This window comes from Protomyctophum parallelum (assembly GCF_964188405.1).
Source record: "Protomyctophum parallelum genome assembly, chromosome: 1".
Lineage (NCBI taxonomy): Eukaryota > Metazoa > Chordata > Actinopteri > Myctophiformes > Myctophidae > Protomyctophum > Protomyctophum parallelum.
This window is the reverse complement of record NC_139697.1, coordinates 74797233-74822843: the sequence shown is the minus strand read 5'-3', so window position 1 is coordinate 74822843 and position 25611 is coordinate 74797233. Positions and strand designations below refer to the sequence as shown.

At 42.1% G+C, this 25611-nt stretch overlaps 2 protein-coding genes across 2 annotated transcripts in view; one reads left to right on the top strand and one right to left on the bottom strand.

Annotated features, from left to right (window-relative positions):
• The window catches only part of LOC310863168 (relaxin receptor 2-like), a 138239-nt gene extending 127421 nt beyond the window's left edge, over positions 1 to 10818 (bottom strand). Inside the window, exon 1 of the mRNA XM_083771330.1 lies at positions 10485 to 10818. The gene's annotated coding sequence lies outside the window, so the exon portion shown is untranslated. The remainder of the gene's footprint in view (positions 1 to 10484) is intronic.
• Positions 1 to 25611, top strand: part of LOC310863201 (uncharacterized protein) — a 322397-nt gene that overhangs the window by 43831 nt on the left and 252955 nt on the right. The window lies entirely within an intron of this gene.

The window sequence follows — 25611 nt, the reverse complement described above, 5'->3', positions numbered from 1 at the left end:
TGGTCGGGGATAAATCAATCATCTCAGAATTGGCGTAAAAAACAATATTAAAATACGACTACAGCCTTCATCAGTGAGTGAACTATGTGCTATGTGCCAGTAAAATAAGTTTATAAATCATTCCTGCTACCCCCAATGCGGTCTTTGCCATTTGATAGGCACTTAGGCAGTTTAAACTGCCTATAAAACGGTTTTAAAGAGCAAGAAAGCCCAAAGGATATATAAGAATGGACAGACAAATCTGTGCTCTGCCAAGAATGTTTTAACCTCCTGATCTTTTAAATGTCGTACCATTCACCATAGATTGCATTTGATGTCTATAAATAATAAATACAGCCGTTTGGCTGAGCATTGCTTTTTCACAAATGCACTTAAACCCCCCCCCCCCCCCCCCCACACACACACACACACACAAACAAAATAAGAAGAAGAGAGACTTGGGTTTTGCTTTGAGATCAATAAGTCATACCCCAAGAAGCAACAAGGTGAAGGTACACTGCCGTATGCCTTTAATAAATGGGCTTAGGGCCTAGCCCACACACATTGCATCTGTCTTCTTCAGCGCTGCTTAATAGTTGATTTATCTTGCTCTATTGGGCCGGAACATTGGCACTAAACAGCACGCACTATCCGCACTGGCTTGTACTCCAAGTTCCTGAAGGGGAGGGCAATCATTTTTCTCACGGGGCCAAATGAGAAACTGAAAATATTTTGGAGGGCCGGGCCAAAAGACTGAACTCAATTATGCATAATATAAATGGTATTGTTTTGACAAGCTGGTAAGAGTACATGTTATTATTAGGCAATAAAAAGGTGAGGTTGCCTTACAAAAAATTAATTTATTCAAGCAAAATTTGCAAAGCAATGGTAAACAAAATATGACTCAAATTTTAGGCATAGTGACTATTTTACGTCATGATGATGTACGATAAGAGCGCCCCTCACTTCACACAGGTGTGATTGTTTTACTTTCTACTTGCACGCTTGAAACATTTCCTTTCCCAGTTGAAAACTATGTGTTTTCGTTTACATTACAAGTCATTGCGAACGCAGTGAGCCACTTACTATGACAGCAAGGGCTGAATGTCTGTGTGTGTGTGTGTGTCCCGCTGTTACACCACCCGCCCGCCACCAGAGGGCGCAGCTGTAGCACACACACACACACAGGGCGCAGCTGTAGAACACACACACACACACACACACACACACACACACACACACACACACACACACACACAACCACACACACACGAGCTGCGTTCGCTTCCCGCGTTTGCGCGTCTTACTTGTGTAAATACTAGCATTTTATTTTAACAATTTAACATTAGAGGTAGCTCTCTTCATACGTAGTTGTTGGACCCTGGAGGCGGGTTAAATAATGTATAATGGAATTAAACTTGACCTCCTGCGAGGAAGTTTGGTAAACAAATTAAGCGCATGCCGTGTTGTGGAGCTGCGTGCTCAGCTACATGGGCTTCATGGCTGTTTGCATTCACCGACGTTGTCGATTGTTTAGGCTTACCATACGTCCTATTTAGTCCGGACAAGTCCTCTTTTGGGGTGCTGTCCGGGCAGTCCGGGGGGGTTTTATAAATTCCTTAAAATGTCCGGGGTTTTACACGTATCGCCTGTATATGGGCGCGTTCGGAAATACCGCACCGGAGCGCACTCGCCCATTAGTTTGCATTGCACAGTGCGCTCAGTGCGTTATTTCCGAACACGCCCTATGTATCGCTACGCTCACAGACCATTCAGACCAATGTGTATTACAATGCACGTTCAATGGTTCGTAGTGGAAAAACACTGTGAGAGGTGGACTTACAGCCCGAACCCCGGAATGTGTATTATTCATAACTCTAGTCTGCATGCGCTGCGCGCTGACAGCACTTGTCCAGACCGCAGAGCAGAGAAAGGCTCGCTGGCTGCTCTGCCTCTTCGTGAGGAAAGCTTGAAATGCCAATGAACTATCTCATAATCATTGACATGAAGAAAAAGTAGGCTACTGTTTTCTTAGCTTTGTGACTGACCAATGAGAAACAGATTGTATTGTCTGCAAAGGAACTATGTGTCTGTCACAAATAAAAGTTCTGTCCTGCAAGCCCATGTCAACAACACAGACAAGGCAGATGTGCGCGATGTAGCCTACGTCCTGCAAATTAAATTGACCCAATATTATTTTGTACAACCTAGCAAAGCATAAGATAATGGTTTGGAGAATAGGCTGGTCTCTCTTTTTACAAGAGATAAGCCATTGCGAAGGAAAGTGTTCAATTCATAAACTACACAGTGAAATCTATGGTGTTTATATTTTACTTTGAGTAGGCCTAATAGTTAGGATGTAAAATTAGGGTAACGTGTGTCGGGGACTAGACGTCTCTCACTCTCACACTCTTGTGGTGTGTGTGCTTGTGTGCGTGAGCATAATGGTGAAACTCCTCTGCATTTTACCCATCTTATAACAACTAGGTGCAGTGAGCAGCCATTGGATTCTACGCACATGTGTGCTTGTGCGCACACTGTTCTTTTGGGCATGTGGAGGCACAGCACAGACAGGCAGCAGCACAAAATTAATCCGACCTCCGACGTTTACAAGTTTATCGAGATGAAGAAAGTCCCCACTCCCTCCCCACACAGCGACAGCAGTGACAACACTCCATGTTTACGTACAGACGGACTGGATATTCTGTAGGCTACATAGTGTTTTTATGTGTTTCCTTAACCCATTTAGACCTGAGGACAATTCTACAAATGTCTTCTAAATCCTGACAGTTTTCAGAAAAACCCATGTTTCTATTTCAGTCGTTCTCAAACATTTTTATGTCAAGGACGACTGACCCCCATCTGAAAATATGTTGTTCCAGGGACCCCCCCCCCAGAAGCAAAGATTTGAGTAAAAACTCTCTGAAATAATATATATATTCAAAGATTTGTGCCACATTTTCACGATTGAAAAAGAAATAGCAGATCTACAAGCTCACGCCATGAGCTTAAAGATCTGCTATTTTTCAATAGCTAAAGTATAACATAATGTATTCTGTATATAGTAGAATGCGGTTCTTCGATGAGCATTAGGATTCGAATGAGGCTTCACACCTGCCAAATGGAAGTGCACTTTCCGACAATACGCAGCAGGATTCATTTAATCGCAGTAAAGCATTCTGGTGTGAATGCGACCTAAGTCTCTCTGGTGTACGGTGTGGTACAGCACACAGTACATCATGGTAAAATTTTACTTGACAGCAAAGGATGCAACAAACACTTTTCGGGCCTGTTGGCATTCAGCAGCTTATCTACGTTATGAGCTGACGAAGGTCAACAGGCAAAACCGCATTCTTTACTTGCGACGGCTGCTGCAGCTGCAGCATATGAAATGCTTTAAAAGACTTTCAACTTGGCCTGGGCCAGCTAAGCGGTCCAGGCACCTTTGCTGGTAATCCAGCATGACAGTGTGTCGCGGGTTTGAGTCCCGATCCCCATCCCGGCGAACTTTGCTGTGTGTCTTCCCCATCTCTCTCCCCGTTTCCTGTCTACCTACTAAGGATGTGACGGTTTCCGGTTCAACCGGAACGATCCGGTTTCATCTAGTAAACCGGATTCATTTATTTAAACCGACCGAACCGTATTTTTATGTTTGCCGACGGAAGCGGTCGCAACGCTCGCCGCGGTGCTCAGGCTCACTGCTGGCTGCCTGTTGTAGCCTGCAGAGCGGCCAGCAGCCCAGCACACACAAACCAGGTGTCAGGTTTCAAGTTAATGGGGGCAGGGGGGTGGAGCTGGGTGGACCACGCAGTGTTGTTTGTTTACAATAAAGTTTCAATAGTCACTGTACAATAGTTTAAAACAGTTAAACACCGGCGCTGCAAAAACAGACAGATCTACAAGCTCTACAATCTCAACTCTTAAACTCCAGCTAGTCCCACTCCGCTTAACTCCAGGCTGCATGAACAGTGCTCGAGCGCTCAGTTTTCTGCCCCCTCAATGTCGCAAATCTGGGAGTCTTAAACTTCAATGGCTCTTCTGCACAGCGCAGCAGTAGCTTTGCGTTAGTCAAAACTAAACAGACAGCGAGACGAGCATGTCGACCGTAGCAATGAATGGAGAGACCTATTTGGAATGATTAAATCCATTATTGGCCTGGAGAAAGTTACAGCCGCGCCGCCTCCTCCTCCTCCCTGGCACGGGTACAATTAGCCATGTGCTATATGACGTTTTGTTTACCCTGCGACAGGGGAGAGGGGTTTCTCGTCAGCGAAAAGTCAAGCGGCCAGTGGCTTTAAACAGTAGGTACAGTTGCTCACATTTGGACTGGACACTGGACACGACAGCGATATGTTTTGGACTCTCATGGACCCTATATAGCTGGCCTGGTGCAGATGCATCACGATGCGTTAATTGTCTAATACAAATACAATGCTTAAAGAATTGATCCCAAGGCAAGAAAACACTATGGCTTGTTTCCATTTGTGTGAGCATTGAGAAATAAAGACAAATGTGTTAAATCTGTCACTTTGTTGTCCAAATTATGGTCTTTACACCGCTATGGAAAAAAACGAAAATGACTCAAGTGCGCCCTCCAGTGGCCAAAGTCGGTTTTACCGTTTCGGTCGATTTTTTATTCAATATCGACCCGGTTTTGTAATTTTCAAACCGTCACATCCTTACTACCTACTGTGATCTATCAATAAAGGCAAAAATATCGTAAAAAAAAAAAGAAAGCAAGAAAAACTTTCAACTTTCCCCAGGCAGCTGGTGTAGCCGTCTGGGCGCCTAGGCTGCCAGCCTGACAGTGTGTCACGGGTTCAACTCCAGATCCCGATGACCTTTGCTACGTATCACCCCCCCATGTCTCCCCATCTCCTGTCAGATATACTGTAAATCTAGCAATAAAGGCAGAAAAAGAAGATAAAAAGACTTTCAACTTGCGAGTGTGGTTGTTCTTTTCATGTGTAGTATTGCTTTGAATCTGCACCCCATACAGTTTGTTTTAGATCTGCACGCCGAGCCTGTGGAGTGACAAAGTTTTGACGTATGAAATAATTATAGGTTGTTGTTCTCACTCACAGTGGCTGTGAGTGAGAACAACACTGGCTGTCTTTTACTATTGTAATCGAGTGTAGCTTTGATAGACGCAGAAGGGAAGTGACTCAAATACATTTCACATACAGTAGGGCTTTCACTTCTAGTGATTCTTAATAGTTGACTAGTTGACTAGTCAACTAGTACCAACAAGGTGCATTTACTAGTCGACTAGTTGAATTGTCGACTAGTTGCTTAAAGCCCTACGTTGTACACTTTGATTATTAGCTGATGATAAAACCACTACTGGCACAAGGAATCAGCAATCAGACTTTTCATATTACAGAGTTTGAATGACAGAAATCCGTTCAGAATGCATGCGGTGACCAGATACATCATCATCATGCATCACACCGGTACTCTGCGTTCACCATGAGTGCTCGGCACTGCTCAAACTCCCCAACGGGATCAGCGCCTGCCTATGCTGTGACTCATCATTTAACCCATTTTGACCTGAGATCAGATTCTAAAAATGTCTTCTACATCCTGACAGTTTTCTGAAAAAGCTATGTTTCTATGTCAGTCGTTCTTAGATTTTTCTAAAATAGCAGACCTGCAAGCTCGTAGCGCGCCACTCGGTGGCGCGCTATGAGCTTGTAGATCTGCTATTTTTCAATAGCTAAATCATAACATGATGCTAACACCAAAAGGGGTTCCCGCCCAAAATGGGGTAATTACCGCTGACTCTACCAAAGGTCTATCATTCGTGATTATTTTTGCGGCATTTCTACAGCACAAGACAGTTTCAGTTAAGAGTGCTAGACTTTCAGCCGCATCCTCAGGATCGACTGAACTTATTTATTTCATGGGGAAATGCAGGTGTCATGCAGGTACAGGAAAGAGTGGAAAGGACAACAATTGTCCATACAGAATACCAGTCACAAAATACCAGTCAGCTATAGAGAATACAAATTTAAATGCAATATTACTATGTCAGAACAGGTTCCATATATCCATATATGGAGAGTGTTTGAGATTTCAGGTCAGATGTAGAGACACTATAACAGGCCAATGTGAAAAGGGTGGGCTATATTCCTCAGCCTAGTAGGAAAGTCTGTGAAAGATTTCACGTAAATTGCACGCTGCGTTCATGATTTGAGGCTTTTTGTTAAAAACGGGGAAAATCCTGCAAACTTTGAATGCCAATGTTAGCCAATTAGGATGGAATATGTGTGAACAGTGTGTAACGATTTGCGGGAGTTTTGGACAGAATCTGGAGGAGTAATATAAAAAATTTGTTTTTCAAAAGTTGGCCTCCTGGTGGCGCTATCACAGGTCAACAAATACACCAGACATGTTTCAGGAATGGTTTAAAGTTGAATTCCTTGTTTAACACATGAGGAGCCATTGTGTTGAGATAATGTATATAAAACATTTCCCTTTGTAAAAGGCGGCACTCCTAGTTGCCTCCTCTGTCTCCACCTTTTCAATAGATACAGTAAAACAACATATCCCAGCAGTTCAGCAGTGCTCAAATAGGCAACATAATTATTGTTACATTTCTTTGTCTTAAAAGATTATGTCAAGTGGCTATAAGCATCATCTGGAGATTAACAGATAAGTAGCACTTGCAATCTAATACCAACTATGTACTTTACATCACTGTTTTATGTAATAATGTGTGTGTATTCAATTGAACATTATGAAGTGTCAACCTAAGAAATAATGAATAATGTGGACACACAAAATACATCTGACTGCCCTCCTCCTACTGCCAGGCTTCAGTGCTGAGCAATTTAAAAGCTTAGTTTTTTTCTCTCTCTCCAGAAAACAGAAAACATTAACACATATCAATTATGATATACATAAGTATTGTGTCTAAAGGAGCCTAGCCTTGCATTGTGATACTAATATACCACTGCACTGCACGGGGCATATGCATATACATTAGGGGCGGCTGAAGTCTGGCTGAGCCAGGCTTAGAGAAGCCTACGCTTATTCATATAATAGAATCACACCTTATGTGCATAGTGTGATATGACTCACAGGGGTGGAAAAATGAGGGCCAGCATGTATGTTTTAAATATAAATGTGTGTACGTACAACGTGTGTGGGTGGGTGGGTGCGTGCGTGTGTGCGTGCCAGAGAGACATAAACCCCACTGTACTAAACCAAATGAGAAGAGAACAAAACAAAAGAACAATGTCCATAGGACATATAGGAAAGAAACAACTCAAAACCTGAGCAAAATGTAAAGCTATTATTTGGCACTAAACTCAAAACCTGAGCAAAATGTAAAGCTATTATTTGGCACTAAACAGAGCATACACAGTGGCAGAATACCTGAGCACTGTGACTGATCCAAAACAATAACGCTGACGAAGGCCACACAGGCGTTCGTTATCAACGTCAGAGGTAAATAAATTCATATGAAAAGGACATGCTGGCATTTTTTAATTTCAGCTTGTATATTCGAGCCTTGCACCGTAAGGACTTTATTCTAACCTGGAGCGCTGCGGGTTGTCTGCTTCGGCAGCAGTTTCTTACTCTGATCCAAAACAAGACAAGATAAGTGTACGTGCGTGGGTGGGTGGGTGCGTGCCAGAGAGAGATAAACCCCACTGTACTAAACCAAATGAGAAGAGAACAAAACAAAAGAACACTGTTCATCTGACATGTAGGAAAGAAGAAACAACTCAAAACCTGCGCAAAATGTAAAGATATTTATTTGGCACTATAAACAGAGCATACACAGTGGCAGAATACCTGAGCACTGTGACTGATCCAAAAGAGAAGAAGAAAACACAGGCTCAGTGAGAGCTGAAATCTGAGCTACCTGCACACTTTGTACAGTATCTGTATTATAATTCATAACTTTTCCAGAAAGTTGTAAAAAAATAAAAATAAAACTATTAATACAGATAAATTGTATCTGTATTAATAGTTTTATTTTTATTTTTATACAACTTTCTGGAAAAGTTATGAATTATAATGTTACACTGATACCTTGAACTGCCATCCTGTTTTAAATGTTCTATGTGTACTATGTGCCTTTGCTGTGTTTTGTGTCTCATGTTACCTGCCTGTGTTATGCCTTGCTGTAAACCAAATCGCCCCATGGGGACAAACTAATAAATGAACCTGAACCTGAACCTGATCTGTCAGCTGTATAGAAACATAAGATATCAGAGCCAGAGGCGCACATAACTTCACACAAATTACAAACACCAATGAGTTTGAAAACATGACTAGATTTGTAGCTGTTGTGACAGGAAAACCATGTACAATTTAATACAACCACCATTAAGACTAGTTTACTAGTCACATTGGCAGTCTAATGTGACTAGACTTGATTAGACAAGTGAGTGACTTTATTTGCAATTAACTGATAAAAAACAACGATAACTTCTGTAGCTGCATCTCTCTCTCTAGTCTAGTCTCTAGTACTTTTAATTCTCCACTACATCTCAGAGGCTAATATTGTAGGCTACTTTTACTCCACTACAATTAAATGAAAACTTTAGTTGCTACATTAAAGTCTTCAGCTCTATTTAAATTTCAAATGTAATAATTTCATACTATTGGAATGCAGCTGGTAAGTTAAATTACTTTGTGCTACTGCAGTGGTTCTCATCCATGCAGTTATCCGGGACACACCAGGGTCCGTGTATTTTACGGCCAACTGAATTCTAATTTCGTATTTGACAACTAGTATTCAGAATACGGTTTGGTGTTCTGAAAACTGTTTGTCAAATATATAAATGGTAAATTAAAACATAGAATACAGTTCGTTTTCTGAATACTGTTTCAACGAAAATCTAGAATCGGGTTTTAAATACCTAAAACTAAGTTTTTAATTAACCATTTCTAAACGGTATTCAGAAAACGAACTGTATTCTATGTTTTAATTTACCATTTATATATTTGACAAACAGTTTTCAGAACACCAAACCGTATTCTGAATACTAGTCAAATACGAAATTAGAATTCAGTTGGCCGTAAAATACACGGACCCACCAGGGTCCCAGGGAATCCCCAGCTAGATGATGGAGAGTTGCTAACCAAATAGACCCTTTTAGATCTTTAACTCGTGAGTGTAAAATGAAACCAAATGGACCCGTAACTTAAGGGCCATTTTACACTCTCAAGAGTTAAATTATTGATAAACATCCGCATTACTTAAAGGGATATTTCACTTAAAAAAGAACTTTTGGTCATTTCATCGTCTACTCAGGCTTATGTGAACACCCCAGAAAGTTTCTAAGTTGCTTGATTCAGAATTGAGATATTTGATATTCATTTTAGCTTCCCAGTCCCTTTCCTTAAACCCATTGTAACTTCAAACTCCATTAGAAGATAGATTAGTCGAAAATACCCTCCTTTTTTCTGGTGACTGATATCGTCCATGTGAGGGAGCAGAGTTTTTTCATTTAGGCTACTGTTTTTATTTATTTGTAATAATTATTTTTGATTATGTTTTGTCTCCTCCGTCCTCATGATCTTCTTTTCCAAAACAATTATAAAAATACATAATAAAAAAACGCCCCCTCACATATTAGAACAATATCAGTCACCAGAAAAGAGTATGGGTGTTTTTGTTGAATCTATCATGGTTAAAATGATACAATGGGTTTGTATATGATGGGGAAACTAAAATTAATATCAAATAAAAATTAATCGAGCGACTTGTGAACTGTCTGAGGTGTTCGCATAAGCCTGGGTAGATGATAAAATGACCAAAAGTTTTTTTGAAAGTGAAATATCCCTTTAATTTTGCTTACAGGAAGTCTACACAACTAGAGAATGTAGAAGAATTGTTATTTTGATCAATGTTTGCCTGTTATCTCGCCTGCATGGTACCTCATACTGGATGGAATTGTTAACAAAATCGTATCCACATCAATACTGCATGAATTTTTGACAAAATTGTATTGATAACAAAATATTCTACGTTTTGGGTCTGAGAGCCTTTATGTCCTCAGTGGTGGTCCGTGGCTCAAATGCCAAATGAATAATGGACCTTGATATGAAAAGGGTACATAATAATAATAATAATGCACCATCACCATCCTTTATCATTTGATCACTGTCCTGCCCCTTTCAGAACGACGTAAAGTATTTATTGACATTTATAAGCCTCGGGGAAAAAAAACACCCGACGCTGTTAATAAACTAAATCAAAGTAACTGTAAAATAAATGTAAGTAACTTTAGTTTAAACCATATAGCTTAGTTTCCACCACTGTCTCAGGCTCAGCATTATTAAATCCTTTTTACAATGTTGACAGTCCAAATAAACTTGATTGGATCCAAGCTGTTCTCCATCAGTCCAAAGCAACAATAATGACAAGGTCAATAGACAAATTAGACATAAAAGCACCGAAATAGCCATGTAGTAAGCTTTAGAGTCACTATAAACAATTAGGCGTTAAGGTGTGACTGTGTTAATTCGTCAAAACTATAACTTACCTGGGATGAAGTTAATCATGAACAGTATTCTGATTTCTCAATCCTGGTGCGCAAAACCTTCCCGTCAATCATCATGGTCCGTTCCGGTCCGTTCCCAGTACGGTGTTTGGAAAGGCAAGTGCCCCGAACATAAGCTGTCAGTTCTCGGTTAGATATTCCTTGCAGACTCTGCAGAGCAGAGCCTGTCAGTCATGTAGACACTTAACAATCAGGACAGCAGTCACATTAAGTTCGCCGTCAGGTCATAATTAGGCTACTCCGATGCTAAACTGCAAATTAACGCTCGAATGAAGGAAAAACACGTTCAGACTCGACCATCGTCTGCTGTCGCTGTTCCCACACAAACTACAAGCAGCAGAACCAGAAGCTGCCGGAGCTCGCGTGCGTGCACACGTGCACATCATGCACGCACATGCACAAGGGGTTTTCAACCGGTGGTCCGCGGCCCCCTGGTGGTCCGCGGAGCTACTGCTGGTGGTCCGCAGCCAGGCATTCAGAAAAGTTGAATTTTTGCCTTTTTAATATATATATATATATATATAACTTATTTGCACTCTTTTTACTTGTTTGTGAATAATAATTTTTTACTTGTTTGTGAATAATAATAATAACTTAAGTCGAATCTAACATTTAAAAAAGTCAAGTGAGCTTTATGCTCAACGTGTGAAATACGCACAAAAAAAAACACCTCACGATGTAAACATCCAGCACGCACTGAATTAGTTTTGGCAGACACGCGGGTACAACGTATTAATAGATTTTTGCACATTTACACCGTGGTATTGTACCGTGGTAAACTTATAACTTGCTACTGAAGTTGATCCTTGAGTCGGCCTGCAATGAACCACCATGGAGCGTTTCATAATAAGAAAAAAGACGGTTCCGACAGTGGTGGTAGTGGAGGAGGAGGAGGAGTAAGGCAGATGAAACTGTTAAACGTAAAAGGGAATGGGCGACCAAGGCCAAAAGAAAATACAGTGACGATTATGTTCAATTTGGATTTACGTTTTCTACTGAGAAAGGAGAAGAGTTGCCACTGTGTTTCTTATGCTCAACGCGTCTTTCAAATGAAGCAATGAAGCCGTCAAAACTGCAGCGACATATGGGAGACACGTCACAGTATATCATTTTATCTGATGATCTAAACAGCAGCAGACCATCGTTTCTGGCTCCAAAGTATCGCAAGATTTGGCTTCCAGACAGGAAACGGTGGGAAGTCTCACGATACTTGGTGCATTCAGAAAGGCACTTTGTGCTCTTTAGATACCATACCTCTATAAAAATTACACAGTGTACACATCAAATAACACAGCAGACAATAATGTGTTACATGTCTTCTGTGATTACTTTACAAAAGGTCTCAATTGTTCATAAATAATGTTTGATTGTTTGTTCATGAGCTGGTCACTGAGCTCTCATTGACTCCAGTGCATTCCACTTCACTTCCTTCTCAGAGTTGAGACCAGGAAGTTGTACATGCCCAAATGTATGCATGTACAACTTCCTGGTCTCAACTGTGCATGTTTATTTCCTTCCAGGGAGCAACATGGCGTCCACCGTACGGTCTTCGCTCCTCGTCCTCTTTAGATAGTCCTTGCGGTATACAGGGAAGTGAACGACAACGTGCATGCGTGAAGAGCAATTAAGGAATATGGTGCAGAAGGAGAGGCCAACTAAAAAATAATCCGTTGGTTGTAGTCCAGTACCTGCCTGTAGACCCTATCGCAATTTGGTGTTGGGGGAATTTCTCACTTGAACTAAGTCAATGGGTCCCTAGACATGAAAGATCAATGAGGTGCTTGTCCGCCATAGTGCCACGAATGGCGCAATGGCCACATCAAAAATGGCCGCCATCGGCTATGATGAAAATCCAACCTTTTTGTTTTTTAGTGTTTAAGCACATGTAATACATTCATTTTGACTAATTGTGGTGTGTGGAATTCATTTCTGATATTGTTTTGATGATTTGGGGTGATTTTGACCTTGAAAGGTCATAGTCAAGGTCATTTTGCTATTCCACAGACCTTGGCCATAACTTGTCCATTTTTAGGAGTAAGAACAGGAACAATAAGTCTATTTCAACTAAATCTGACTCTTAAAATTAATTTCTGATATTGTTTTGACCATTAGGGATCATCCTGTCATTGAATTATTGATGTTAATGTCATTTTTCAATAATTCGATTATGATTCTTTAGTCGCTTTTACTATATATTTTCATGATTTGTTTTCTTTATATAAACAAAATACATGGGCATGAGCAAAACAACAACAGCACCATATGTGCTGTGTGAATAAGCCCATTGTACAAAAGACTCTGTCCATGGCCCAAATGAGCCAATTCATTGCTATGGCAACCCCATAGTGGAGGTAAGTCAATATATCATAAGAATCGTTCACTTGATGGTACAAGCACCAAATTTGGTACACAAGTGCTTCAGAACCTACTCTCTCAGAAAAGTACGTTGTCCACTTGAAAAAACTAAATGGCCACCATTTTTCAAGATGGCCGCCAAATGAAAAGGGCCTTTTGTGGCAGTTCTGGACAACCGTGGGTCCGACCAACTCGAGACCGGGCACTGCACTCCCTGTGTGTGTGTGGAACGTGTGTGTCGAATTCAGTGAAGTCAGTGGGGCAAACGGTTCTCGGGTTACATGGATTACAGATGTACAGACACACACAGACTTGAATATATGTCAATGGGCAATGCCCATTGGGGTTTTTTTTAGATGATGGGTAAGAAGAGAGAGATGTGATGTCAGGTGGTGTGGGCTAAGAAGTGGTCAGGGCTAAGATAAAGTATATGAGATGTACAGTAAGTGCAAAGAGAGATGGTGAGGGAGGGAGAAAATTATTTGTACCAATTGACCAAACAGTAGACAGTAGTGTAAGGTTAAGGTGAGTATAGAGATGGAAATGTTCTAGCAAGTGAAGCCAGTGTATTGAGAATATGGGACATATGTGTCAGGAGTTATTTGCCGTACGGTTGGAAACGGTGGCACTGATGAAAAGGAGGCACAGCTGGAGGTGGCAGAATTAAGGATGCTATGCTTCTCATTAGGAGTGAAAAGGAAGGACTTGATCAGAAATGACTAAATTAGAGGATCAGCCCAGGTTAGAAGGTTTGGGGATAAAGCAAGAGAGGTGAGGTTGAGATGGTTTAGACATGTGAAAAGGAGGGATGAGGGTACATTGGGAGAAGGATGCTGAAGAGGTAGCCAGGTAAGAGGATGGCCAAAGACGAGGTTTAAGGATGCTGTGAGAGATGACATGAAGGTGGCAGGTCACAGAGGAAGATGTAGAAAACAAAACCAAAAGGGGTCCTCCCCTTTTCCCTGTGCGTGCACACACACACACACACACACGGTACTGTACAGTACACTACAGTATGTTACAGTACAGTATTGTAAAGTACAGTAACGTGCGGTACGGCATGGTACAGTATGATACCATAAGGTATGGTACAGTACAGTATGATGCCGTACAGTACAGTAAGGTACAGTATGATACCATACCGTACCGTACCTTACTGTATGGTATCATACTGTACAATACTGTACTGTACTGTACTGTACCGTACTGCATGGTACCATACTGTACCATACTGTACCTTACTGTATGGTATCATACTGTACAATACTGTACTGTACTGTACTGTACTGTACTGTACCGTACTGCATGGTACCATACTGTACCTTACTGTATGGTATCATACTGTACCTTACTGTACTGTACGGCATCATACTGTACTGTACCATACCTTATGGTATCATACTGTACCATGCCGTACCGCACGTTACTGTACTTTACCATACTGTACTGTAACATACTGTAGTGTACTGTAGAGTACCGTGTGTGTGTGTGTGTGTGTGTGTGTGTGTGTGTGTGTGTGTGTGTGTGTGTGTGTGTGTGTGTGTGTGTGTGTGTGTGTGTGTGTGTGTGTGTGTGTGTGCACGCACAGGGAAAAGGGGAGGACCCCTTTTGGTTTTGTTTTCTACATCTTCCTCTGTGACCTGCCACCTTCATGTCAGCTCTCACAGCATCCTTAAACCTTGTCTTTGGCCATCCTCTTACCTGGCAGCTACATCTTCAGCATCCTTCTCCCAATGTACCCTCATCCCTCCTTTTCACATGTCTAAACCATCTCAACCTCACCTCTCTTGCTTTATCCCCAAACCTTCTAACCTGGGCTGATCCTCTAATTCAGTAATTTCTGATAATGTCCTTCCTTTTCACTCCTAATGAGAACCATAGCATCCTTAATTCTGCCACCTCCAGCTGTGCCTCCTTTTCATCAGTGCCACCGTTTCCAACCGTACGGCATGGCTGGTCTCACTACCATACATCTTCCCTCTCACTGGTAGCCTTCTGTCACAAATAACTCCTGACACATATGTCCCATATTCTCAATACACTGGCTTCACTTGCTAGAACATTTCCATCTCTATACTCACCTTAACGTGATACACTACTGTCTACTGTTTGGTCAATTGGTACAAATCATTTTCTCCCTCCCTCACCATCTCTCTTTGCACTTACTGTACATCTCATATACTTTATCTTAGCCCTGACCACTTCTTAGCCCACACCACCTGACATCACATCTCTCTCTTCTTACCCATCATCTAAAAAAAACCCCAATGGGCATTGCCCATTGACATTATATTCAAGTCTGTGTGTGTCTGTACATCTGTAATCCATGTAACCCGAGAACCGTTTGCCCCACCGACTTCACCGAATTCGACACACACGTTCCACACACACACAGGGAGTGCAGTGCCCGGTCTCGAGTTGGTCGGACCCACGGTTGTCCAGAACTGCCACAAAAGGCCCTTTTCATTTGGCGGCCATCTTGAAAAATGGTGGCCATTTAGTTTTTTCAAGTGGACAACGTACTTTTCTGAGAGAGTAGGTTCTGAAGCACTTGTGTACCAAATTTGGTGCTTGTACCATCAAGTGAACGATTCTTATGATATATTGACTTACCTCCACTATGGGGTTGCCATAGCAATGAATTGGCTCATTTGGGCCATGGACAGAGTATTTTGTACAATGGGCTTATTCACACAGCACATATGGTGCTGTTGTTGTTTTTCTCATGCCCATGTATTTTGTTTATGTAAAGAAAACAAATCATGAAAATATATAGTAAAAGCGACTAAAGAATCATAATCGAATTATTGAAAAATGACATTAACATCAATAATTCAATGACAGGATGATCCCTAATGGTCAAAACAATATCAGAAATTAATTTTAAGAGTCAGATTTAGTTGAAATAGACTTATTGTTCCTGTTCTTACTCCTAAAAATGGACAAGTTATGGCCAAGGTCTGTGGAATAGCAAAATGACCTTGACTATGACCTTTCAAGGTCAAAATCACCCCAAATCATCAAAACAATATCAGAAATGAATTCCACACACCACAATTAGTCAAAATGAATGTATTACATGTGCTTAAACACTAAAAAACTAAAAGGTTGGATTTTCATCATAGCCGATGGCGGCCATTTTTGATGTGGCCATTGCGCCATTCGTGGCACTATGGCGGACAAGCACCTCATTGATCTTTCATGTCTAGGGACCCATTGACTTAGTTCAAGTGAGAAATTCCCCCAACACCAAATTGCGATAGGGTCTACAGGCAGGTACTGGACTATTGGATTAGTTATGACGTTTCCACACGTCCTACGGTCTAAATGGGTTAACAATAAAGATAATTTGTGTTGGCACCGTTTGTTTTACATCATCATTACATCACATAATCAACATGAGTTATACTTTAATATATTAGCGCCCCTCACTTCACACAGGTGTGCTTTTTCTATTGAATAATGCTATTGGGTACTGAAACAAACACAGACAAAAATGTCTGTGATAATGAACACCTTCATTATAGCAGAGTATGAACTCCATGTTTCATCTGTTGTGCACATGTAGTGTGTCTTCCATTTCAGTGGTTCTCAAACTTTGTGATGTCAAGGATCCTACAATTTCGTGCCAGGGACCCCATACAACATTTGCCTTGTTGAGATGTGAAGTTTTCGAAAATGGAAAGAGTCATCAATGTGCAAATATGTCCTTCATTCTAGCAGTATAAGGTATAATCCATTGATCCTTATTCACAGCAGGCCATCATCCAGCCTCGGAAACCCAGATGTTTTATTTCCTGGAAGAAAGAAAAGCCATCATCTGACAAATGTTATTTTTTTATCCTGTCTGGGTTGAAGGGTTCTTAGTGGATATGCAGCCTAGGATTTGTGAAGTGCAATTAGGGTGTACTGGTTGAAGTGATTGGTCCTTTCCTATTCTGTAGCTGTTTTCAGTAACTGAACATTAGAAAATAGCCGATTTGCAAGCTATAGAGTGTGAGCCTGTAGATCCTATAGATAGACCCTGTCAATGCAGTATATAGGGTTTAAGTGGTTATGGTGTTTTAAAGTAAATGCTACAGTAAAAGACCAGCCTTACTTGAAATCTCCAATTATAATTTTTGTCTCCACCAGGCCGAAGGCATGGGGAAAGAGTATGTTTTGCGCTCCGTCCGTGTGTGTGTGTGTGTGTGTGTGTGTGTGTGTGTGTGTGTGTGTGTCCATCCGTCCGTCTGTCCTTCCTTCCGTCCGTCCGTCCGTTACCAGCTAATCTCCGGCACCGTTGTTATAGCGCCACCATGAGGCCGATTTAGGCAAAACACATTTCTGTAGAATACTCGTACACATTTTATCCATACATCACACAATTCGGTATACACTATCTCCATAGTCATGTGATCAACACGGATCTGCACCATTTCCCATCTTCCATCCTGATTGGCTAAGATTGGCTTCCAAAGCTCACATGATTGGTCCGTTTCGAACAAAATGCCACAAATCACAAACGCAGTGTGCAATTTCCGTGAAATTATGCACGCACATTTCCACTAGGCCGAGGATGAAATGCCACTCGCTTTTTTCCAAATCAGCCTCACGGTGGCGCTATAACAGCGCAATTCCTGTTTTTACCTATAACTGCATCGATCTCTATACAACATATGTATGCACACACAAAAAAAAGAGACCTGCTCAGAAGGGCACTTTTTCTAGCTTTAAGATTTGTTTTGGGCCTTTATTGATAGGGAACAGTAGTCAGACAGGAAAGGGGGAGTGATGGGGAGTGACACATTGCACACGGCAAAGGCCATCTGGCTCGGGAGTCAAACCTCCAGCACGCTGTCCGGCTGGTTTGGCAGCCTAGGTGCCCAGACGGTTGAAATAACCGTCCGGGCCCAGTAACCTATTACAAGTTACATTATGAATATACTGTATGTGAGACATAAAACAACAGGGCATCGGTGGTGTACACGTAAGTAGTTTTTGTATTTATAAAGCACCTTTCAAAACATTATAAGGTGCACAATGAACCACAAAATGAAACAAAAACGTTAAAAAAGAGCAACATAAGAGCAATACAATAAGAAAGCATAACAAGATAAGACATCATAAAACGGTAACTGTCATTGGTCCGACGTCCCGTTAGTCAGACCATGTTAACCTAACCCTAACCTCACAGGAAGCCATGGGTGACTTTTAACCCGCAGGACAGCTTCGTTGTAGCCCGCCACAGAAAACAAAGTGTATTTTAAACATTAATTAAACATTAAAAATTAAATAGAAAAAGCTTCTATAGAGAGTACCTCTACATATTTACCTTAGTTTAGAGCAGGGGGGCAGTCAGACAGATATTTTGTGAAGCCACAAGGAAATCGGGATTTCCTGAAAGTTCATATAATGGCCTGTTGTGGCGCTGTTATTGGGCCCAAAAAAACCCATAGCCCCATAGAAGTCCATGTATTTGGGCCCAACTTCACCTAGACTGTATTGTATTACCTTAATAAACATGGTCATGAATACTTGTTTAAAGTCTCATTTGTTCTGAGGGGCGTGGCTACCGTTACAGTCTATGATTGGGATTCCCCACCCACTTGAGTCAAAATAAAAACCAACAGAGAAGAAGGGGGGAAGTCCCGCCTTGTTGTCTGGGCCAGCCAATGGGCCAGCTGGGCCCAAACGGATCTAGAAAGATGGCGACTTACAATTCAAGGACTGACAGGCTTCATTTTACGTTCATATTAGACCCGGGGAACTCTTTGTCCATATTTTTTACAGTCTATGGTTTAGAGTCATGCAGCTCCATGTGTCATAGTTTCCGCCATGTCATATTACATAATTTAAGAAATGGAGGCGTGACCAATATAATTTTGCTATTATGGGTGCGGTAATTTGCGCTCTCCGCCATTGCACTGTGCATGCGTGAAATGTCCCTGAATTAGTCATGGGTGTGTTTTGGGCATCACCTCCATCAACCTAATCAGCGTGGTGGGTGCCATTCCCTTTAAAAGTCAGCTGACCGGCCGAAAAATAAGCTTTGCTTATAATAGCGTGCGTTGGGAAGATTACTTTCCTACAGTTACAAATTACTTGCTAAAAATTTTAGTCAGTAACGTAATCCGAGTACCACAATTTAAAAAGTAACAGGTTACTTTCAGTTACTTTTGGATTACTTTTAAGCGGAACTCTATTTAATTATAGTTTTACTATTGATAACCAGACAAGAATGTTGAGCCTATGAAATTAAGAAAAAGACAACAGAAATATGGTTAAATCAGTGGTTCTCAACCTTTTTACAACAATATTTGGCTCTCAAGTAGGCCTACCACCATTATGATTCATGTTAAAATACAGTCTTATTCAGCTATCTAGGAGGGAGGAGGGAAATTGTGAACTCAATACTGCCGCAATCTGGCAGAGTCAGGTTAGGTCTGACCCATGTCTAAGCTGTATGCGCTGAGTCTTATTAGGTCAAGGCCTCAAGGGGCATAGTAGCAGATAGCACAAAGCGCCCTTAATTAACATATGGACACTCCCCAATGCTAAAATATGCTGGCGAGTGGTAATCCTTGTGTGTGCGCGCTCAGCGCCACTTGCATGATATGGATAGTGCATAAGATGGTCGCGGTATGAGCCAATTATGGCATTCCGCCTGAATTTCCCGCACGTAAAATGGGGCCCATGCGGTCTCGCAAGAAGACCTGAGTGATCTCACTGTTTGAAGTGGATGTAGCAATTCAGCCTGTAATGCTTTATAGGGCACTTATTTGGTTTGTGTGTATTTTGTAATCATCTAAATCTACAAAGTAACTTGTAACTAAAGTTTTCAAATAGTTATAGTGGAGTAAAAAGTAAAATATTTGCCTATGAGAGATCTATGTCGTAAGGTATAAAGTAAGAAACTAGTCGTCAAGACCGGCTCTCTTCTTACCTAAGGCAAGTGGACTGTGTGCCACGTAGCTGTTCTGTTCCCGTACATATTGAATAATATGTAGTGGAGAGCCAGTCTCGAACACGATAGAGAACACTGGTACCATAAAGGCTGGGAAAAAACAACAGAAGACATTTCATAAAGCAAAAACAAAGACAGTATAACAACATTTCATCTAAAGATAATGAAGTGGAACAGTGAAATTACTAAACCAGGTTTGCGGTTCCCCTATAATTTGTTCCTGGTGGTGCACATAATCTAATATCAGATTTCCCGCATTTTACTTAGCCCCAGGCTTCACCTCTTAAAACGGAGGGCAAATTCAGACTATGGTCCCGGGTGTGCAGCACTCGGGACCACTTGGCAGATGCTGCGTACCGTTCCCCGGAGCTGATAACATAACCGTACCCGGGACCACATGGGGAGGTAGTCTCGGCTCTGATTGATGCATACTCGGATACTCAGGGCATCTTCCGCCCCCCCCTTAACCCTTATCCCTTAACAAACCATGGAAAAACAGATATGTGCTTCTTGACCACTCTTTTTCCCAGCTCCACGAAATGTGTTCGCTAATGCGTCACGTTTTGATGCTTTGTGAAGTTTTGTGAGTTTAAGTACGTTTTCATGCCAATACTTTTACTCAAGTACAGTCTGAATAGTAGACTTTTACTTGTGACACAAGTATTTCTACATTGTGGAATTGATACTCTTACTACTGTAAGTAAAACATCTCAGTACTACTTCCACCACTGGTCTGTGTGTGCAGAGTGTTGCTGAAAACTAGCGTCTGTGCTCAGCAACTTTCACTGTTCACCCCCAGAAAAAGGATAATAATCAAGAAAAACTTGATTACAGTTTGGCCCCTTTTTTGAGTGGTGCACACCGTTCCTTTACTTGCCTATTAGGGGAGGGACGATATATTGATATCGCAATATATATCACCGCAATATTGTATCGTCCTCCCAATATCGTGATATTGATTAGTTAGTACGAGTTGTGGACAAGTTGCAAAGTTGCAGTCAGTGTTTTACTGTTTGGAGGAGGCAAGATTCATGTACTTATTGGCCAGTTTGTGACACAAAAAATCTTGTAAGATTTTGGAATAAAGACAGCCTACATACGGATCTGATGTGCATGCGTGCTTATTACTCCTTTTTCTGCTCAAAATTAGTCAAAATCCGGTGTTTGGAAGGTGTGGTGTGTGAAGTTCAATGAATACATGGCAGTGAATGGAGCCGGCTGATGAGAATCAGCTGATGAGTTTGAGAACCACTGCACTATAGTCTCCACAGCCTACTTTACGCCACCTGACCGACCCTGAACTCAAAGACACTCTGAAGTGATGAGTTGAAACTCCCATCAGTGTCACTTGAGTTTCAAAGCTCTCAAAATAGAGAACCATCAAATAGCCAGCTGCTGGGGCATAATGAAGAAGAATCTTTATTATTTTGGATTAAAAGTGAAAAACAAAGGATATGAAGATCCCCAGACTCATCAGCAGAGAGATGCGTAAATGTAGGCCTAATGCAGTGTTCTGTTTCGTTTGTAACTTGGGAGTGTTTCACTTGGGAGTGTATAAACGTAAAATTGATACAAGCTCAGAGTTACCTTGAGTGTGCAACTGTGCATGCAGCCAATATTTCGTTTTAAACGACCAAAGGGGAAGTGAGATCAACCCAAATAAGTCCAGCTATAGGGGCTCTTATCAGAATAAGAAGAATCAGAATAACTTTATTTGTCAATTTCCCTCCTTATGTACATAAATAATATGAAATGCCATTCCCCCTCAGCCACTTGCAGTGCAACATGAAACTAACATCAAACCATCTTAAAAGTATCAAAAAGACCAACTATAAAACACAACATGACAACAAACAGACAAAACATAACTTATGTATGACGTGCAGTTCATCTGAGTTACTAGCACATACAGTATGTATGTAAAGTGCCATTTAAAGTGTCCTTTAAAAGGTTACCAACACAGTATATTAATAAGTGTTGTTGTGCATTTCAAAAGTGCAATTACATCATGTCCATGATCATCATTGTTAATTATTAGGTGCAGATGATCAGCGGTGTGTGATGGAAGTTGTTGGCTCTCCTGAAATTGATCACCATCTCTTTTGTTTTGTCCACATTTAGAGAGATTGTGTGAAGTGCACCATGATGTTAATGGTGTCACTTCCTTCCTGTAAGCAGACTCATAAGCATTGCTAATGAAGTGAATTCGATGTGATTATTGCCAAACTTAGCAGTGCAGTCAGTCGTGGGTCAACAGACTGAACAAAAGGGCACTCAGGATTCATGCTCACTGAGGTGGTTTTTGATGTTTTGAGTTTCAACCCTGACTCTCTGCTGCCTTTGAGACAGGGAGTTAAACAGGGAGTTAAACTGTTTAACCCGGTCTGCTGATTTCTTTTTTACAGGGGCCAGTTCTGAATTGCAGCCAGCTGTAAGTGCTATTTTAGTGCAGTTTTGAGAGTAAGGATTGACACTCCTTATGACTGTTGGCAGGGCATTCCACATTTTTGTGGCACAGCAGGAGAACCAATGTAACCTCTTGTTTGAGCCATTTGTGGAGCTCCCTCTGGTATTGTGATTGTGGACTTCATTGACGTTTTTGAAGTAGTTATAGGCAGGTGGTGCATGGGTGTCAGTGAGTTGTAGTGTCTCTTGTAGAGCATGCTCATTGCAAGTAACATGTACTCTGCCCTCTACGCCAAGCCATATCCCACCCGCAAAATGATCAGGGGTTAATTGAGTTGTACATGTAAGGCCAAGCAGCAGCCTGACCAGTTTGGTCAGCCATGAAGGCCACTCTGTTCAGCCAAGGTTTCTATAATTGTTGGTCCTGATGGTCTTAAAAAACAGTTAGATACATTTATTGATGTGACAGACTCTGTGTATTCCTGTAAGTTGGTGATGCATGTTACTTGTTACAGTATGTTCACGCTGCCTCCTTAAAAATGTCCCACTGTGTATTTTCAAAGCAGTCTTGTAGCAGTGCTCCAGGAATTACCTCCTGTGGACACATTTCGACCTCTTTGAGTGCTGCTCTGCTTTCCCCAGAATAATCAGTTATTCAAGTGGAAAAAGTGGTGGCTAATTGGTCCGTGCTTTGCAGCAGCATGTGAGGCCAGCTGCTGAACTGCCTGGACCGCAGGAAAAACTCATTTGAAATCAGGACACTGCAGTGTGGTTTTTCTTGTTTGAGCCTACTTGCCTTCCATCTGTCACAGCTCCTTCACAAAGAGTTTTGACATTTGGGTTTATTAAATAAGTAAACCTCTTTTATTATGTCCTGACTCTAGAGCAGAAGGTTTTCCAGACCTGAGAGATAAGATGAAGCAGGGACCCACATTTCAATTGTATAAAACTGTGTGTTGCATATTAAACCTTTTCATAGATAGCTTTATAGACTTATTTGACAGCACTATCATAAGTGCTGTGTAAAATGTGTTCAAGTGGATAGTGTAAAATAGGGGGAAAAAAGGAGGGGGGGGGGGGGGGGGGTTACTATCACACAAAGATTTGGCAGCCCTCCTGTAGTAAATGTAGTGATCCCCTAGGGGTCCTGGACATCCTGTTTGCTCAATAGTTTTGTCAATTTTGCTGGCGGGGGGTTTACACAGAGACACCAACAGGGAGTCCCTGCTTGCTCTCAGTGACAGGTGTGAGCTCTTTTATTTTTTCCTTTACTGTGTGGATCACACAACTTTCTTAATTCCGTGAAGAAGGTTTCTGCAACCAGTCCCAGCATCATGGTGCAAGTTCCCCCTCCAGCAACGGTGTTTTTTTTTTACCGAAATGGTAATTCTGTCAATCCTCTACCGTTTTGGACGGGGGTGGGCTCATTTGAATCGTGTGAATCGGGAAATAGCTTGGTTAAATGTCCATATCAAGTGATATCTGAAAAGTGTGTGTGAGAGAGAGCTATAGTAAGAAGAATATGCAGATCAATATAAATGGTTCTCTGTCTCCCTCCCATCAATAAAGATCTATCATGAAAATGTCAAGAGTTACCATAGACCCAGATAATGCGCCCAGAGAGGCAACACGATTCCAACCAACCCCTGTCCAAAACGGTTGAGAATTGATAGTTACCATTTGGGGGTTCCTGGGGGTCCCCGAACCTTGAGACCCCCAAGAAGCCCCCAGGGGGGGCGACACGATTCAAATGAGCCCACCCCCATCCAAAACGGTAGAGAAATGACAGAGTTACCATTTAGGTAAAAAAGAAAAAAGAACACCGGCCGGCCGACCTATCCACGGTCCGGCCGACCTATCCACGGTCCGGCCGACCTATCCACGGACCGGCCGACCTATCCACGGACCGGCCGACATATCAAACGACCGGCCGACCTATCCACGGACCGGCCGACATATCAAACGACCGGCCGACCTATCCACGGACCGGCCGACCTATCGCACCGGCCGGCCCATGGGTCGGTACAAAAAAAAGAAAAAAACGACCGGCCGACCCATCCACGGACCGGCCGACCCATTGCACCGGCCGACAGGCCGGCCGGTACAAATGGATTCTGCCCTCCCTCTCCCCTCCATGGAGGTCTGGAGTTTCATCACAGCTTCCCTCAGCGCTGGAACATTTCCTCCTGACGGTGGTGGATGCCCACTATAGACGAATTCAGAAACGGGTCTCATGGTCGCAGCTTATTTATTTCCTGTAGGCGGGGTAATACGTAAGCTGCGACCATGAGACCCGTTTCTGAATTTGTCTATACGTCAGGGAGACTGGTGAACATGACGGGACCAGTGATGGTGGCAGCGCCCTCTACAGGTGAAGCCTTCAGTGTAACTGCACCCCCCCAGACCTCCCACTAGTACTGTGGGTAAGAGATGAGGCCTGTCCTCTCTTAATGTGACCCATCCTTTTCCTCCCAGTGCCAGTATGTACTGTACCTCCTGTACATACTGTCCCAGTGCCAGTATATGTACTGTACCTCCTGTACATACTGTCCCAGTGCCAGTATGTACTGTACCTCCTGTACATACTGTCCCAGTGCCAGTATATGTACTGTATCTCCTGTACATACTGTCCCAGTGCCAGTATGTACTGTACCTCCTTGACCGTGCCAGGTTGGTTCTTGATAAGAGAGCAGTTAATCGAACACATTGAAAAAAAAACAAGACAATAATTGATTTGATATTACTTTTGTATTAATCTTATAAGGCCCCAGCTGTCCTTCAAGTGTTTTTTGACTGGGGGGGTTATATTTTGACGGCAGTAATTGCCTGTCATAATTTCACCCCCCTCCCTAACTAAGTATTGGACAGTATTAAGATGTTGATATCCCAAATAAGGTAAAGTTTAAATGGGTGATTTGCAAGTTCACAACGTGTCAAGATGTTTGTATATGTAAAATCTCAGAAGAAGAATCGTCAGTTGCAGCCCTAGTTCTCAAAGATGCATTTGGCATTCATCTTTTCCTTAATGAGCGTATACTACATGTAGTCAGGCCTGCTACAGCTGCTCCGTCCATGTGTGCAGGCCATCGGAATGCTTCCCAGCTTCATAAGGCTCACAGGAGCAGAGTCTCTGCATGTGCCAGACAGTGGAGGCTGCTGCATGCAGCTGCTGTTCCCCAAGAGGATGCCAGGATGGCCTCCAGCAACGCCACGCACGGCAGAATCCTGACCCCGTCCATGAGAAATCTTCTGTGTGTGTGTGTGTGTGTGTGTGTGTGTGTGTGTGTGTGTGTGTGTGTGTGTGTGTGTGTGTGTGTGTGTGCGCACATTGTAAAGCGCGTTGGATAAAGGTGATTTACACACCTTTGCCTTAAAGGTGCTGTTTCTTGGCAAGGTGACTGA